Here is a 16810-nt window from a genome sequence, read left to right as displayed (position 1 = left end):
ATTACAACTTCAATCTAAACCGAAATAAACCCCCACAGGTACGATGTAAGAAACTTGCATAAACCAAATTGCCAGAAATAAGTGATTTGGGTGCTTGGTCAGTATAACAATAGTGTATTGATAGGAACATCTAAGAGGTTTAATCATGAACAACACAGAAATGATTTCATCACCAACAACAAATTAATAGCCCTGTCAGAGCCAAAAGTCCAAAGTGGGGGGGGGGTGAATGAGCCAATTGGAAGTGTTGGCTCTAAACTATTCAATTACTATTTTTCCACTAAAGCAGTGTGGATTCTGAAAAGAGATGGCTGAATTCCCTCTTGGTAGCAAACAATGCTACATGCAATCAGCACAATATAGTGTGTTAAACATTGTCTTGGCCAAGTGGATACATCAACATTATTTCTTTACAATGTTTCATCATTGAATTTATTTTAAATTTCATGGTAAGGCATGTTACAATGATACAGTACTCGACATCTGTCACTGTCACAATGCCTTGTTAGATTAGTACAGTATTTAAATTTCTGTTTGGCATTTGCATCACACACATACTTGTTGTATATTAAAACAACTCAGTTGATGAATAGACGTAGGGAATGCAAAGGGCAGGTGCTTTATTTGCTGGCTGGTTAATTCTCTCTCCCTTGTGGGATGATGTGACTGAACGGCTTGAATTGTTGAATCTGTTCATGGGTTAATGAATGCCAAAGAGATCAGGTTCCCCATCTTTAAATTACAGGGTGCACCTGAACGGACTGTGCTTAATCCACATTAGAATGACATCTATCACATTTTCCAGCTGATTATACATAGAGGAGTTTAAACGACATGTCCGATTTAGTTATATTAGACTTACCAAAGTATCACGGGCCACAAACATTCTGGTGGTTGATTGAGACCTAGCAGGCTTGGATAGAAGACAAAGCGGCTTTCAAATGCTGTGTGTGAATTCAGTTGTCGGATTGTTTCAGAGAAATGGAAGAGCTACACATTTCAATTGGTTGTTGGGAGGATTATTTTGCTTCTTAGGTTCAACTTATCCAATAGCTGCTGATGCTCCCAACTTCTTGTTTGATTTGTTTGGAAATCATTTGATAATATAAATAAAGATATTATACCTAAATGGTAAGAATTGTTGAAGTCTCCATATGCCTTATTTCAAACAGCAAGAAATGAAGTTAAGATTAGGCTTATCAGAACAAACTATTACACCTCGTTGATGATCTAAATCCGTAAGAAGGAAACGTTTTTGGACGCGAGATATTTATGGTTCTTGATGGGGCAAATACTGGCTAATGAAAATGCCTTGATTTCATTTCCTTCTGGCCACACAGTATTTGTCTTTGTTACGCTAACGTCTAAACTGAAGCAAATTCACAAAAATGCAGTACTAAATACAAGAAAGCTGATCCTTATCTTATTAGCTGGACAGATTACTACTGAAAGACTTACAATTTACACACTTACGCGGAGCCCTTGAACAAAACACCAATGAAGGATATATTTTTCCACAAACCAGGCCTCCAACCCAAAAGTAGTGGGATCATACAAGAGGGAGTAAGGAGGCCCACCCCTGAGGGCATTTGGAGAGAAAGTTGTTTTGTAGGGAAGAGGGTCTCTTGACAGTGATTAAAAGTACTGTGTCACTTATTTGGGCTTGGAGGGGAGCTCAGTGCCCAAGGCAAGTCCATACAGCAGCCCCACGTCTCAAATGATTTCTGTTATTGGAGTCTTATAGACTAGAGAGCCAGACAGTAAGAAAAAGTGTGTGTGTGAGTGTGTGTTTATGCACTTGTTTTCCTGCATTATCAGGACCCCAATGTCCTAACATTTCACCCCAATGTCTTGAACAGGACGGAAAACAATAACTACAAATGCTATTAAGGGTTAGGTTTAAGGTTTTGGGGTTAAGGTTAGGGATAGGGTTATGGATAGGTTTAGGGTTAGGTTAAGGGTTAGGTTAAGGGTTAGGTTTAGGGTTAGGTTAAGGGTTAGGTTAAGGGTTAGGTTTAAGGTTTTGGGGTTAAGGTTAGGGATAGGGTTATGGATAGGTTTAGGGTTAGGTTAAGGGTTAGGTTTAAGGTTAGGGATAGGGTTATGGATAGGTTTAGGGTTAGGTTAAGGGTTAGGTGTTAGGGAAAATATCATTTTTAATGGTCAAACATGTTTACACTCCAAAAAGTCCTGAAATTGGAGATGTGTGTGTTTTGTTCAAAAACAGCCTTTGTGGGCACACAGACTACTAGAGCCAGACAATCATTCTGAGTATTGCTTCTGGCCACAGCTTGCAGCCAGAGGGTAATATAACTACTTGCTGGGAGGTGTGGATAACATTTTGACACTCTGTAATGGGGTATATTTTTAACTCCAACTTTTGTAGATTTGTATTACTGCAGAAAAACTAAAGGAGAGTAAAGACGTGTCAATTCAAACCACAGTACATACACAGCTAATACAATGCTATCCCTCTGGATGAAAACTACTTTTTTGATCTTTACTTTAAATGAAAGCATATTGATGGATAGGATTTGTTTACTATTTTTTATATTAATCAGTCAATGTCATCATTTGAAGTGTCTTTATCAAGCCTTTAAAATTATGTTGAAAAACGATTACATTTATGCGTTGCATTCTACACTCTTAATAAATAAAAAGGGTTCTTCGGCTGTCCCCATAGAAGAACCCGTTTTGGTTTGAGGTAGAACCCTTTTTGGTTCCATGTAGAACCCTCTGTGGAACGGGTTCTACCTGGAACCCAAAAGTGTCCTACCTGGAACCAAATAGGTTATTAGCCTAGAAGGCCAGCATCCCGCAGTCGCCTCTTCACTGTTGACGTTGAGACTGGTGTTTTGCCGGTGCTATTTAATGAAGCTGCCAGTTGAGGACTTGTGAGGCGTCTGTTTCTCAAACTAGACACTCTAATGTACTTGTCCTCTTGCTCAGCTGTGCACCGGGGCCTCCCATCTCCTCTTTCTATTCTGGTTAGAGCCAGTTTGCGCTGTTCTGTGAAGGGATTAGTACACAGCGTTGTACAATATCTTCAAATGCTGATGCTCCAGATGCTCAACTTGTTTAAAAGAAGGCCGGTTTTATTGCTTCTTTAATCAGTGTCTGTTTCTCAAACTCTGCCTCCTCGCAGGAAGATCTGCAGACCTGGGAAGGTTGTATCCCCCATACAACAAAAAAAAATATATATATAGCATTCTATTGGTTGCAATAATTGCACAATTCTACATATTGAGTCCGGTAGCACCTTTTTTTTTAAGAGTGTAAATAATTATACATCAAGAGTGATGCACTTGTATTAGCTTCTAGTACAGAAAAGCTGTGCAAGTCTAAAGGAGCTGCCAAATGTTTATCACTTTTATGTCTCCATTTCCATCAAGCACTGAGGGGGTCGGCTTTGCACAGCCATTCACAAAGGCAGTAAAAAGTAATCCATCAATGAGAAAGGGAGAGTGATGGGGGTAAAAGCCTGAATTTTACCTGCTCTGGGCACCAAGCCAGAAGGCTCAGAGAACAGTGTATTTCATCCTGCTCATGTTTATGTCGTCATGACAGTAGAGAGCCCAGTCACGTTAAATATCACTGGGACCACACATACAGGTATACCGACTCGAGCACAGACACACACACACACACACACACACACACACACACACACACACGGCCTACAGACAAGAAATCACTTAAGCCTTCTTGTACTGCATGAGGAAATACTCATCCAGTGATATCATTCTTGGACAAAGATGCAGCACTTAAAGGGACAATCTGTAGTTGCTATATCCATTTTTGCACTTATCAATGATATGTGCCCATTAATTCTTGCAGAATATAACTTCTGACTGCTTCATGAGCTTAGTTAAACTGTCGTACCCCATCAGAACCCAAAATATAAGCTTGTTTTACTCTGATGTTTGTAAACAAAGTGAATGTAAGCAAACACTATACGGCGTCAAAACATGGTTAAAACTATCATTTTGATTGTAAGTCCGTGCATCCATAGCTCAGTCAATTACATTTCATTTCTCCAGCACCAACCCTCAACTTTCTACAGAATCAGGGGCCGGTAGAACACTTTTTTATTGTTTCAACTGCTGATTGCAGCTTTAAGGTACATAACAACGGTATACGTCGGATCTTTGTGTCACGTTTGAAATATTGAAGAGATTTTGTTGGAGAACAGCAGATTTCCTGTATAAACAGCAAGCCAACTTACCTGCAGTAGGGACATTCTGACCTTTGAGTGCGTCTTGTCGAAATCTATCAACTGTAATTCAAATCAACATGAAAAGTCATTACATATGTCCATACTTAATGTTGTTTATTCAATGTGAAATTAACAGAAAATGCAATTGAAGTGTTCTTACCCTATTAAACATCTACGATGTGGACATAATGCACATGAGGAAGACACTATATAAACATATTAAGATACAGTCCGGCCCTTGAGCATATACAGTAATATATCATTGAGATTATTATGAACATTGAAGGTTACTGTGCGCATATATCAACTTCCTCAGTAAGAAATCTTCAGACAATGTAGATCACATAAATACAGACTATGAGAAACTGCAAAAGCCATACCATATGAATCAATAACATCAATGAGGGCCGTCCTGAAAGACAGAACTGGAACGTACTGTTCTACTGTCTAAACAATGAAGGTTTGCTCATGCCTCTTTTCCCTTACCCATTAAATGAATGTTCCCACTCCACCACAGACTTGGTGGACCATCATCCATTAAACGTGACAGGTCCCCCTGCCCTGCTACAGCAGTCTGAATCCTATCCAAAGGCGTTGGATCATTATGGGAAAAGGGCCAGAAGTAAATGGACAGCGTAGATGCAAAGGCATTAAAAAGACAAATGTTTTGGTCAATTACCACAAAACGCCCCCCATTTCTGATTGATCCAAATGGAGAATTTGCTTCGTACTGTACACTGTGGCGGTAACAGAGACAGACTGTAGCTAATACATATTTCTTCAGCTAGCTGTCCTAGTAGGTGAGTACACTGGATTGACAGGTGTGATCCATTAAAGCTGTGGAACTAATAGAAGGAGATTGGAGAGAGGGCCTACTGCTGTGACTGTCTCTCTTCAGTGTTCTCATAAATAATAAACCACTGTCACTTCCCTACGGGGATTTCTGCTCGTGAGTAAGTTTCACAATGGACATTGAGTCAATGGATTAACCCAACTGCAACCAACTTTTCAAGGGTTTTACCATTGTCCTTCACTCTTGACTTTAAATAACTTTGTCAGTGTGGATCATTCATACACTGCTCAAAAAAATAAAGGGAACACTTAAACAACACAATGGAACTAAGTCAATCACACTTCTGTGAAATCAAACTGTCCACTTAAGAAGCAACACTGATTGACAATAAATTTCACATGCTGTTGTGCAAATGGAATAGACAATAGACAGGCAATTAGCAAGAAACCCCCAATAAAGGAGTGGTTCTGCAGGTGGTGACTACAGACCACTTCTCAGTTCCTATGCTTCCTGGCTGATGTTTTGGTCACTTTTGAATGCTGGCGGTGCTTTCACTCTAGTGGTAGCATGAGACGGAGTCTACAACCCACACAAGTGGCTCAGGTAGTGCAGCTCATCCAGGATGGCACATCAATGCGAGCTGTGGCAAGAAGGTTTGCTGTGTCTGTCAGCGTAGTGTCCAGAGCATGGAGGCGCTACCAGGAGACAGGCCAGTACATCAGGATATGTGGAGGAGGCCGTAGGAGGGCAACAACCCAGCAGCAGGACCGCTACCTCCGCCTTTGTGCAAGGAGGAGCAGGAGGAGCACTGCCAGAGCCCTGCAAAATGACCTCCAGCAGAACACAAATGTGCATGTGTCTGCTCAAACAGTCAGAAACAGACTCCATGAGGGTGGTATGAGGGCCCGACGTCCACAGGTGGGGGTTGTGCTTACAGCCCAACACCGTGCAGGACGTTTGGCATTTGCCAGAGAACACCAAGATTGGCAAATTCGCCACTGGTGCCATGTGCTCTTCACAGATGAAAGCAGGTTCACACTGAGCACATGTGACAGACGTGACAGTCTGGAGACGCCGTGGAGAACGTTCTGCTGCCTGCAACATCCTCCAGCATGACCGGTTTGGCAGTGGGTCAGTCATGGTGTGGGGTGGCATTTCTTTGGGGGGCCGCACAGCCCTCCATGTGCTCGCCAGAGGTAGCCTGACTGCCATTAGGTACCGAGATGAGATCATCAGACCCCTTACGAGACCATATGCTGGTGCGGTTGGCCCTGGGTTCCTCCTAATGCAAGACAATGCTAGACCTCATGTGGCTGGAGTGTGTCAGCAGTTCCTGCAAGAGGAAGGCATTGGTGCTATGGACTGGCCCGCCCGTTCCCCAGACCTGAATCCAATTGAGCACATCTGGAACATCATGTCTCGCTCCATCCACCAAAGCCATGTTGCACCACAGACTGTCCAGGAGTTGGCGGATGCTTTAGTCCAGGTCTGGGAGGAGATCCCTCAGGAGACCATCCGCCACCTCATCAGGAGCATGCCCAGGCGTTGTAGGGAGGTCATACAGGCACGTGGAGGCCACACACACTACTGAGCCTCATTTTGACTTGTTTTAAGGACATTACATCAAAGTTCGATCAGCCTGTAGTGTGGTTTTCCACTTTAATTTTGAGTGTGACTCCAAATCCAGACCTCTATGGGTTGATAAATTTGATTTCCATTGATAATTTTTGTGTGATTTTGTTGTCAGCACATTCAACTATGTAAAGAAAAAAAGTGTTTAATAAGAATATTTCATTCATTCAGATCTAGGATGTGTTATTTTAGTGTTCCCTTTATTTTTTTGAGCAGTGTATATAATTCATGGGGTTCTGTTAGCAAGAGAACGTTGCATCCTTTTCTCAGCACACTGTTATTTTCTATTCTTTGCCTGTCGAAGTCTCCCTCCACAAGTCTCTTATCCCCCTTTTAAGACTCTCTCTCACACACACACATACTATAACATTTGTTGAGCACGTGATACTTTCCATGGCTGGAAGTAGATATTGACTGTTTCCTGTTGCCCTGCAAAACAGGGTTGGGGTCAATTTGAATTTAAGTCAATCAATTCAGGAAGTAAACAGACATTTCAATTCAATAATTGAGAACATTTAGCCTCTATTTTCAATGATTTCTCAATAAGCTGAAAATATGCTATTTATTTAAAACATTTGACAAATCACTTCCAGAATTGAGTGTCTTAAATTCAAATGGAGCCAAACCCGGGTTTGCAAGGCAACAGTAAACAGTCAATCCCAACAAAATGTTTTTTTTTAGTAAAAGTCAAAAGAAAACACAAATCAGGACAACATAACAAACATTCCTTGTACCGTGCCGGAGGTTCTATTTAATGAAAAACTGAAATGTACTGCTGTCTTATATAAGTTATGTGGACCGTACTGTTATGTGAACTGTACTATAGGTATAAAGTGAGATTCTCTTCTCCCTATAGAAGGCATGATGTGGGACACATGTGAGGATGAGAGCGTAATTGACCCGTTTGTCCTCATCCCTTGGCCTTGTCTAACTCTTGGCTTTGGAATAAAGCAAAAATCAGCAATAATTTCTTCCTGCCTTAAGTAATTAAAGAAGCAGAATAATATGACGCAATGCTTCATTCCTTGGCATGATGGGGGAAGTTGGAGGAGGAAGGTGAAGAGTGTCAAGTGCTGATTCTTGTCTTGGCATGGTGGTCACAGTTGCAGGCTGGACACTCACCAGTCAATCTGTGCATCTAAACTTACTGCATCGGAAATAGCCTCTATTACTGTCCTTCCTCCAGGCTCCCGAGCGGTCTAAGGCACAACCGGCCGTGATTGGGAGTCCCATAGGGCGGCGCACAATTGGCCCAGCGTCGTCCAAGTTTGGCCGGGTTAGGCTGTCATCGTAAATAAGAATTTGTTCTTAACTCACTAATGAAAAACATGTTAAAAAAAATAACACGTTTGAGCCATCTCTCTTTTTGTAGGTGTAATGTGTCGGTGATTAAGGGCATGTTTGCTGTAGTTTGAAAAACTTGTTGTCAACGTTTTGCTTATTTGCATGAATCATTTTCCATAGATTCTGAAAGTCCTGGGAGTCCACAAACTGAACAGGCACAAACATTAACAGTAGGAGGTAAACCTCCTGCTACGTTACACTGGTCATGTAAATTCATCAGAAAACCCATGAATCATTTCATGGGCACAAAGACGGAAATTATTTGTTTATTTATTTTACAGCAATTAGATATGTCAGTGGAGCTCTTACAGTACATTTGATCCGATCTGTTTGTTATTGCAGTAGAATGAATGAAGTTTGAATGAACGAAGTTTCTATACAGAATAGACATTGTTTTGAGAAGTTCCCCTTTGTTTTATGACATTCTCAATCACATCATTGGCAACTGGACAAGTCCGAAGGGTACTGGCACAGCACAATGACGTAACCTTCCCGTGAGATAAACTTTGACATCACAAAATAGGTTTGAGGATTTTAGATCTAACAATCTAGAGACTTAACTTAGATTTAGAGCGTTGATTGACAGTTCATTTGTTTTGCATGGTAATTTACTTTCCAGTTTGTCATATTCATCACAATTCTTTTTCAGCTAGAGCCCTTTGCAACGATATTTCAAATTCAAAGCTTCAGAATGTGTGAGATCTTACGTCGTTGATTAACATATCCATTAAACATTCATGGGGTGGTTTCCCCTTGTTATCCTCTGTAACATCAGGAATAGGCATATAGGCAGAGCATTCCATTGAAGTTTCACTTTGTTTTATAATTCCTTTTACTCAAACATGCCAATGAGAGGGAGAGATGTACTTTTCCCACACAAAATGTGAAGAATATACTCGTCGAGCTTTGAAAAATGCCTGTAATACTGCAATAACAGAGGTAGCTATGCAGGAAGAGGCAGGAGACTTCCAAAGAACCATCACATTTACCATTCTCCATCACTCCTCTCCCGGATCAAGTTTCAGCTCTGAGCCACTAATCTCATTTTTAATGGCTACTTTAAAAGTAGGACAACTTTCCCAGTGGAAACTGGTGAAATTGTACAATGGATTTATTAGCAGGGGAAACCCAGGGGCTAATGGTGGAGGTACATGCCAAAACCTCCCCGTGTTGCAGGTTTGGATTTGTAAAACAGAACTCAGACACGTCAGTGCACTCATCTAGTAGCTTTTCTGGAGAAAAGCAGGTATTCACAGTGATTTACTTGAGTGAATAAATACATAACCTTGGCTTCCCACAGAATATGTGACAGACACTAATGTTACAGTCTTTGTATTTATGGTCTTACATGTCTAATGTATTTCGCAATGTCCAGGAAAGGTAGAAAAGAAATGCATGCCGTACAGAATGTTACCTTCTCTAGAATTGTAATTAATAACCCCCTTCATTGTACACTTTTGACAGTGCAATGTAAGAATGTGTAAGTGATGCAATGACAAGCTTGGACTTCTCAAGAGCTGAAACCGTTGAAAAATGTACAACAAACATTTAACCGTGACCATTCATTTCACGGAGACAATATGTAAAACCTCTGACCTTACTTCACCTTGCCTGTCACGCTCGTCGTAATGATTGGACCAAAGCGCGTAGAGTTCCACATATTTTAATTAATAGAAACTAACCAAACAAGCACAAACGAAACGCTACTGGTGTGCACACAGGCAACTATCTGTAGACAAGATCCCACAAAGCACAATGAGGAAAATGGCTACCTAAATATGATCCCCAATCAGAGACAACGATAAACAGCTGTCTCTGATTGGGAACCATACCAGGCCAACATAAACCATTAATCACCTAGATAACCCACCCTAGTCACTATCACGCCGCAACCAACAGAGAATAAACAGCTCTCTATGGTCAGGGCGTGACATTGCCTCCTTGTCCTTGGCCCTTTGTGTGGTCAAACTAGCTAGTTATTAAGAATTATGAGAATATTATTATACCATTCGGGGGGTCCATATCACTTTTAAAGTCCAATCCAAGCTGGATATTTTAAGAGTGGGACGAGGACAGCAAAGAAAACGGCAGGGTAGCCTAGCGGTTAGAGCGTTGGACTAGTAACCGAAAGGTTGCAAGTTCAAATCCCCGAGCTGACAAGGTACAAATCTGTCGTTCTGCCCCTGAACAGGCAGTTAACCCACTGTTCCTAGGCCGTCATTGAAAATAAGAATTTGTTCTTAACTGACTTGCCTAGTTTAAAAAAACAAGAGATAATTCAAATGACCCCATATTGTATCACATGAGCTGCACAGCTTTGGGAACTCTTCCCAACTAACAATGTACTGGCACCTCTTCCCAACTAACAATGAATCATTCCCACAATATGCCCAACACATTTTCTCTGTCCCTGAAATCTACTACTGTACAATTAAACAATGGTGGTTATACTGGCCATCTCATTTCCTGAGTGAAATCAATCACATGTTTCAAATATAACGAATCAGAGTTGCCATGGGATGGTGCACACAGTTGGAATTTAAAATAGTGCAGACATAAATAACCGCAACCAATGTGCCTTGAGCACCTAGAGGGAGAGGCTGCTGCTTGTGGTCCTGCCAGGGAACACACAGTGCTCCATACTGTCATGTCAGTGTGCACTGCGCTCTTCCAGCTCAGAACTAAATGGAGCAGTACAGCTTGAGTGTCAAGACCCAGCGGCAGGTTGTTCTGTTACTTCAGACCTTGAGCAACAGAGCAATGGAGCTCATGGGACATCTGAGTGAGATACAGAGGAAGGCGATGGGACTGCATTAACAAACTAAGGCAGCCAGTTGCAAAAGGAAGATTTTCAGGGAATTTAAAGCCCCTTTTGCTATCAGAATACACACATTACAGTATTTAATTTTCTAAGGAAGTATGTTACCTAAGTTATTTGTACTGTGGACTTTTTCCAGACAGCTCTGTTCCAGACAGGACCAGACACAGGGAGCAGGACAGTCAGTGATTACCACAGACACTCAAGGGGTCTGTGCGTGCCAGGAAAGGCAGCAGTCCTAATTGGAGCCCCCAGTCTAATTCCAAAAGCATGATCTCCCCACAGCAGCCCTGATAAACATTAAAGCATACAGAGGATCAATGTATGTTGCCCGGGGAGCCTTCAGCTGGCACAGACTGTTCTTTACGTCTCCCACTGCAGTTTTCCCATTCATTAACCTAAATTATCCCCCTGCCTGGAGGCTGGGGGGGTAAACAATTATCCAATTAGCAATCTCTTATGCCTAATGATCACTTGGATATTGACTAGCTTAATGGCTTGATAAATATTGATACGTGCGCAGAGCAAAACGGGTTGGGGGTGTGAGATGCTGATGTCGTCAGTCTGGATTATCTATTATCTGGGTGTTAATGTGCATTAACGCTTGAATTAGTCATCAGCCAGGGATTAGTTGTGTGATGTGTCATTATAAAATCAATGCAATGGCCCATTTAGAACGCTTCAGTCATGTCTCTCCTCTGTAACGTCGAGCCATGGGCGTTATGAGCAGACAGAGTAAGAGGGAATACATGCAAAGATCAGAATGTAAAAACGACCAACTATAAATGTCTCAGTTAAATAATCTGTATTCCTTGAGGTGGCTGAGGAGCTATCTTCTTAAGCTTTAAAAGCTTAAATTAAAATTTTAAAAAAACTAGTGCAGGCATATACTAATTTCCACAGCGACAGCTCGATCAAAACACCCCCATGAAATGTCAGGGTTTCAAATATTTTTTTTGTGGGAGAGAATCCACCAAAGAATGTCATTTCCAAATATCAGGGTATTTATGGATTGAAACAAAGGTTTTTTGGGGTGATGAATGACTGGGCTCCAAACAGGACAGACACCGCATACCTGAGGGGTATACGAGGACAGTTCTATTGTATCTTTGAGGTTACCTGCTGTATGCCTTGTTTTGGCATCATTTCCTGCAGTAGCTTTATACAAGGGAAATAGCTCAATTCTCTGTGTGTGCTGCAGGTAGCTCCCACCACTCATCTGTTAGAGGAGTGAGATGGTAAACGTTAAAATTCCATGTCTTATTATTGACTAGATTCTCCTCCAGCCGTGTGAAGTTGTAATCTGACAATCAGAACCATTTCATCCTGAGCTCAGGTCCCTCTGCTCCCTCTCATAACCCTACTTGAAAAACATAGTGTCTTGTTAGCTAGCTGATAAATAATGAACAAACCCCAAACTACAGAGAGAGAATAACTCTCAGCGGACTGACGATCACCATGGCATTAGGATTCTGTTGGCTCGCTGTCTGTCTGTTCTGGGCATCGGGTCCAGCTATATCAGAGGCTTTACTCTTCTAAAATGCCAGCTAGGAAACTTGCGTCATGAATGGTTTAAACATGACCCTGTGTTGTGCAGATGACGTAGTTACGAAATTGACGGTTATTGACCATAGCATGTTCTTTATGAATAGCACTGGCATTTCTCGCTTGCAAATACCACTTGCATAATGTCTCATCCGTAAAGCTCAGTAAATAAAGCATGTATAAGCATGTATCCTTAAAGAACACTTAGAACTCATTCAACATATCAAACACAATTTTCCCTGCCATTCTGTTTTCACACGTTTCTGCCTCGTTAGCACAACACCACAGATTGTGCATAAATCAATACACTTCCGGATAAAATCTGACGGGCACGAGGAAAGTATACAGGGCAGCAGGTAGCCTAGCGGTTATGAGCGTTGGGTCAGTAACCGAAAAGTCGTTGACCCAACGCAACTGGTCACTTTGGACTAGTTGCTCTGGAGAAGAGTGTCTGCTAAAAAAATAAAAAATAAAATAATGTCAAATCTATACAATAGATCATGGAATGTGATCGATTGAGAATAAGCTATAGGCAATTTCGCAAGAGATCCTTGCATCGCTTAGATTAGTTTCTATTTAGTTAATACAAGGTGCTATGTAAATGCACTTGGTTCCATAGAGTTCAATCCTATGCCCAGCATGGCTTTAAGATACCATCTAACATGTTACTGAATGTGCCATTAATTGAGCTATCCTTTGCTGCAGCACTGAGGGACACACAATTGATCGTATAAAGACTATGCTACAAAGCTCACTGTGGCCAGAGACACAAAGTAATGTACTGTACAGTATCGTAGAGTTGTGTATGCAGAACATTCTCTGTGTGTTTTAGCCACTTGGTGGTTCTTAAAAGTCAGGTTTATCTGACACCTGCTGTGTGGCAAAAAATGAGATATTGAGCGAATTTCATGTGCATTGTGATTATAGTGCCTTTTCAGTGGGCAATCAATATTTCACATATCTAACACCCTCTAAAGTGTATGAGTGGTTGGACACTCAGCTAGTAACTGGAAGTCCTCTCATACTAATGATAACCTGGAGTGATAAGGATTATGTGAAGGAAAAAAAAATCAAATACATGCCAAACAAAAGGTAGATCAGGTGTTAGCGACCTGATGCCTAATATATGTAGCTCTCTGTGAATATTTTATAAAGATTTTATTGAGGATTTATATTCCTCACACCTGACACACCAGAGGTAGAGAAGCTTGGTATACTGTCTCTCTCTGCCTCTCTCTTAGTTGCCTGAGAAGGCAAATTATTGCTGTCCTGGCCACTAACTAAATCACAATGCTTGTCTCACAACGCAGATAGCCCGGGTTAGCCAAAGTGCGGGATCACTGGTTGGTCAGCCCAATTGAGGTAGTATGTACATGAATGTATAGTTAAAGTGACTATGCATATATGATGAACAGAGAGTAGCAGCAGCGTAAAAAGAGGGGTTGGGGTGGTGGGCACACAATGCAAATAGTCCGGGTAGCAATTTTGATTACCTATTCAGGAGTCTTATGGCTTGGGGTTAAAAACTGTTGAGAAGCCTTTTTGTCCTAGACTTGGCACTCCGGTACCGCTTGCCATGCGGTAGTAGAGAGAACAGTCTATGACTGGGGTGGCTGGGGTCTTTGACCATTTTTAGGGCCTTCCTATAGGCCAGGTTGGTGAAAGACAATACCAGACAGAAGCCTGCCTGTATGTGGGCCGAAAGCAAAATAAAGGGAAATATGCATTTTTCCCTGTCCTTGTTTTTCAGTCTGCAACAAGAACGACTTGGACTCAATGTGGGCTTTGTTGTGAAACCAAGCCATCGCCAGAGCATCATGTCCTCAAACTAATATAATCAGTCCCACTGAATTACTACTATGGGTAATGACATTAGGACCTGGTGACACCAATGTAGTCCACTTTTGCTGGGACTCACTATCCCTCTCATAGGACAGGTCAATCTACCCGGTGGGCCTACAACCTCAGGGAGTTCTCAGATGTCTAAACAGCGTCTCCTACTGGACAACATTCACTTTACAACAGTGTGCAACTGGAGGTCCAAATGGTATTCAACCTTTTGAAGATAATTCACTATAAAGTCAGGTTAGTATATCTTCACGCCATTGACCCAGTTTAGGCTTAGAGAAAATAAAACATATCTTTTCTGGGTGGAAAACCAGAGTGATGGATCATTCAGGTGTCAAAGATAATGGGCATAAGCTGCTACAGTTGTACTATCTAAAGACAGACGGACCATATTTGACCCCATCCTGTTCTAACACACCCTGGGGGGCCTCTTTGATAGACCAATGTTCAGAGATGATGCCTGTTGGAACACAGCCTGCTGCACATTGGCCACAACATCATCCCATTGACAGAGTTTGCTCTATCTGTCTGAAACAACACACATGGCCAGCAGCTATTCCAAATGGCACCCATCCAGATGACCGGAGAGAAATACGACTCAGCCGTCACATATTATACGTGTTACATATATCAAGGTCTTGTTTCAGTAATCCCAGGTATCATGTCTGGACCCTGCTCTCATCTCCAACCTGGACTCAGGGGTAGATGTAACATAGTAAACATAAATCTGTCTGCGCCAAAATTTGTATGATATATTATGTTTCCATTTCGTATGATATGATACAGATCACAATTTGTGTGATATGTTATGAATTCCAATTTGTTGTGGCTAACGTTACCTAGACAACTAATGTTAGCTAGACTAGGGATTAGGGTTATGTTAAAGGGTTAAGGTCAGGGTAAGGATAGTGGCCATGCTACGTAGTTACAAAGTAGCTAAAAATTAGTAAGTAGTTGCAAAGTTGCTAATGAACTAAAATGGTAAAGTTGTCCATGATTCGAACACGCAATATGCCCACCCATCCACCCTACTTTACAGGCGACCTGACAAAATTCACATAGAAATGTAGATCTGTCATTCTCATTTAAATGAATTCTAAGAAGCGATAGATATTTTCTATGTGCACTATTTCTATGCTTCCTGGTCTTAAGTTTAGTTTTTGCATCTTTCACTTTGGGTTTTGTACACCAGCTTCAAACATCTGAAAAAATACAATATTTTTGGTTATGGAAAACATTTCACAGCAGTTTAGATGGTACAAATGATTCTCTACGCCAGCGGTTCCCAAACGTTCTATAGACCCGTACGTACCCCTTCAAACATTCAACCTCCAGCTCCGTACCCCCTCTAGCACCAGGGTCAGCACACTCTCAAATGTCGTTTTTTTGCCATCATTGTAAGCCTGCCACACACACACACTATATGATATCAAATCAAATTTATTTATACAGCCTTTCTTACATCAGCTGATATCTCAAAGTGCTGTACAGAAACCCAGCCTAAAACCCCAAACAGCAAGCAATGCAGGTGTAGAAGCACGGTGGCTAGGAAAAACTCCCTAGAAAGGCCAAAACCTACGAAGAAATCTAGAGAGGAACCAGGCTATGGGGGGTGGCCAGTCCTCTTCTGGATGTGCCAGGTGGAACATGGCCAAGATGTTCAAATGTTCATAAATGACCAGCATGGTCAAGTAATAGTAATCACAGTAGTTGTCGAGGGTGCAAAAGGTCAGCACCTCAGGAGTAAATGTCAGTTGGCTTTTCATAGCTGATCATTGAAAGTATCTTTACTGCTCCTGCTGTCTCTAGAGAGTTGAAAACAGCAGGTCTGGGACAGGTAGCACGTCCAGTGAACAGTTCAGGGTTCCATAGCCACAGGCAGAACAGTTGAAACTGGAGCAGCAGCACGGCCAGGTGGACTGGGGACAGCAAGGAGTCATCATGCCAGGTAGTCCTGAGGCATGGTCCTCCGAGAGAGAGAAGGAAAGAAAGAGAGAAAGAGATCATTAGAGAGAGCATACTTAAATTCACACAGGACACCGGATAAGACAGGAGAAATACTCCAGATATAACAGACTGACCCTAGCCCCCTGACACATGAACTACTGCAGCATAAATACTGGAGGCTGAGACAGGAGGGGTCAGGAGACACTGTGGCCCCCCATGTATGAAACATAAGAATGAGTGAGATTTTGTCACAACCCGGCTCGTGAGAAGTGACAAAGAGCTCTTATAGGACCAGGGCACAAATAATAATATCATGATAATAACCAATCATTTAGCTCTTTATTTAACCATCTTACATATAAAACCTTATTTGCCAAGGCAGGATACTCTGAGCACAGCCCAAACCAGTAATCTGGCAGTGGCTTCTGATTAAATTACATTTTCACAATTTCGATGAGACTCTTTTGTTAAGATATTGGTAAGTGGACTAGTGGCAGGGCATGAAGGGATAACGAAGTCAGTTGTGTCATCCGTTTCGCGAAAGTAAAATGCGAACCCAACTCACTCAGGTGCTTCACCAAAATCACATTTGATATTGTCTGGAAGCTTGAGTTCAGTTGCACACAAAAAAATCATACAATGATGGGAACACCAGTGTGTTGTCCTT

The sequence above is a fragment of the Oncorhynchus nerka genome, linkage group LG12 (assembly GCF_034236695.1).
Source record: "Oncorhynchus nerka isolate Pitt River linkage group LG12, Oner_Uvic_2.0, whole genome shotgun sequence".
Classification (NCBI taxonomy): Eukaryota; Metazoa; Chordata; class Actinopteri; order Salmoniformes; family Salmonidae; genus Oncorhynchus; species Oncorhynchus nerka.
Note: the sequence above shows the minus strand (reverse complement) of the source record.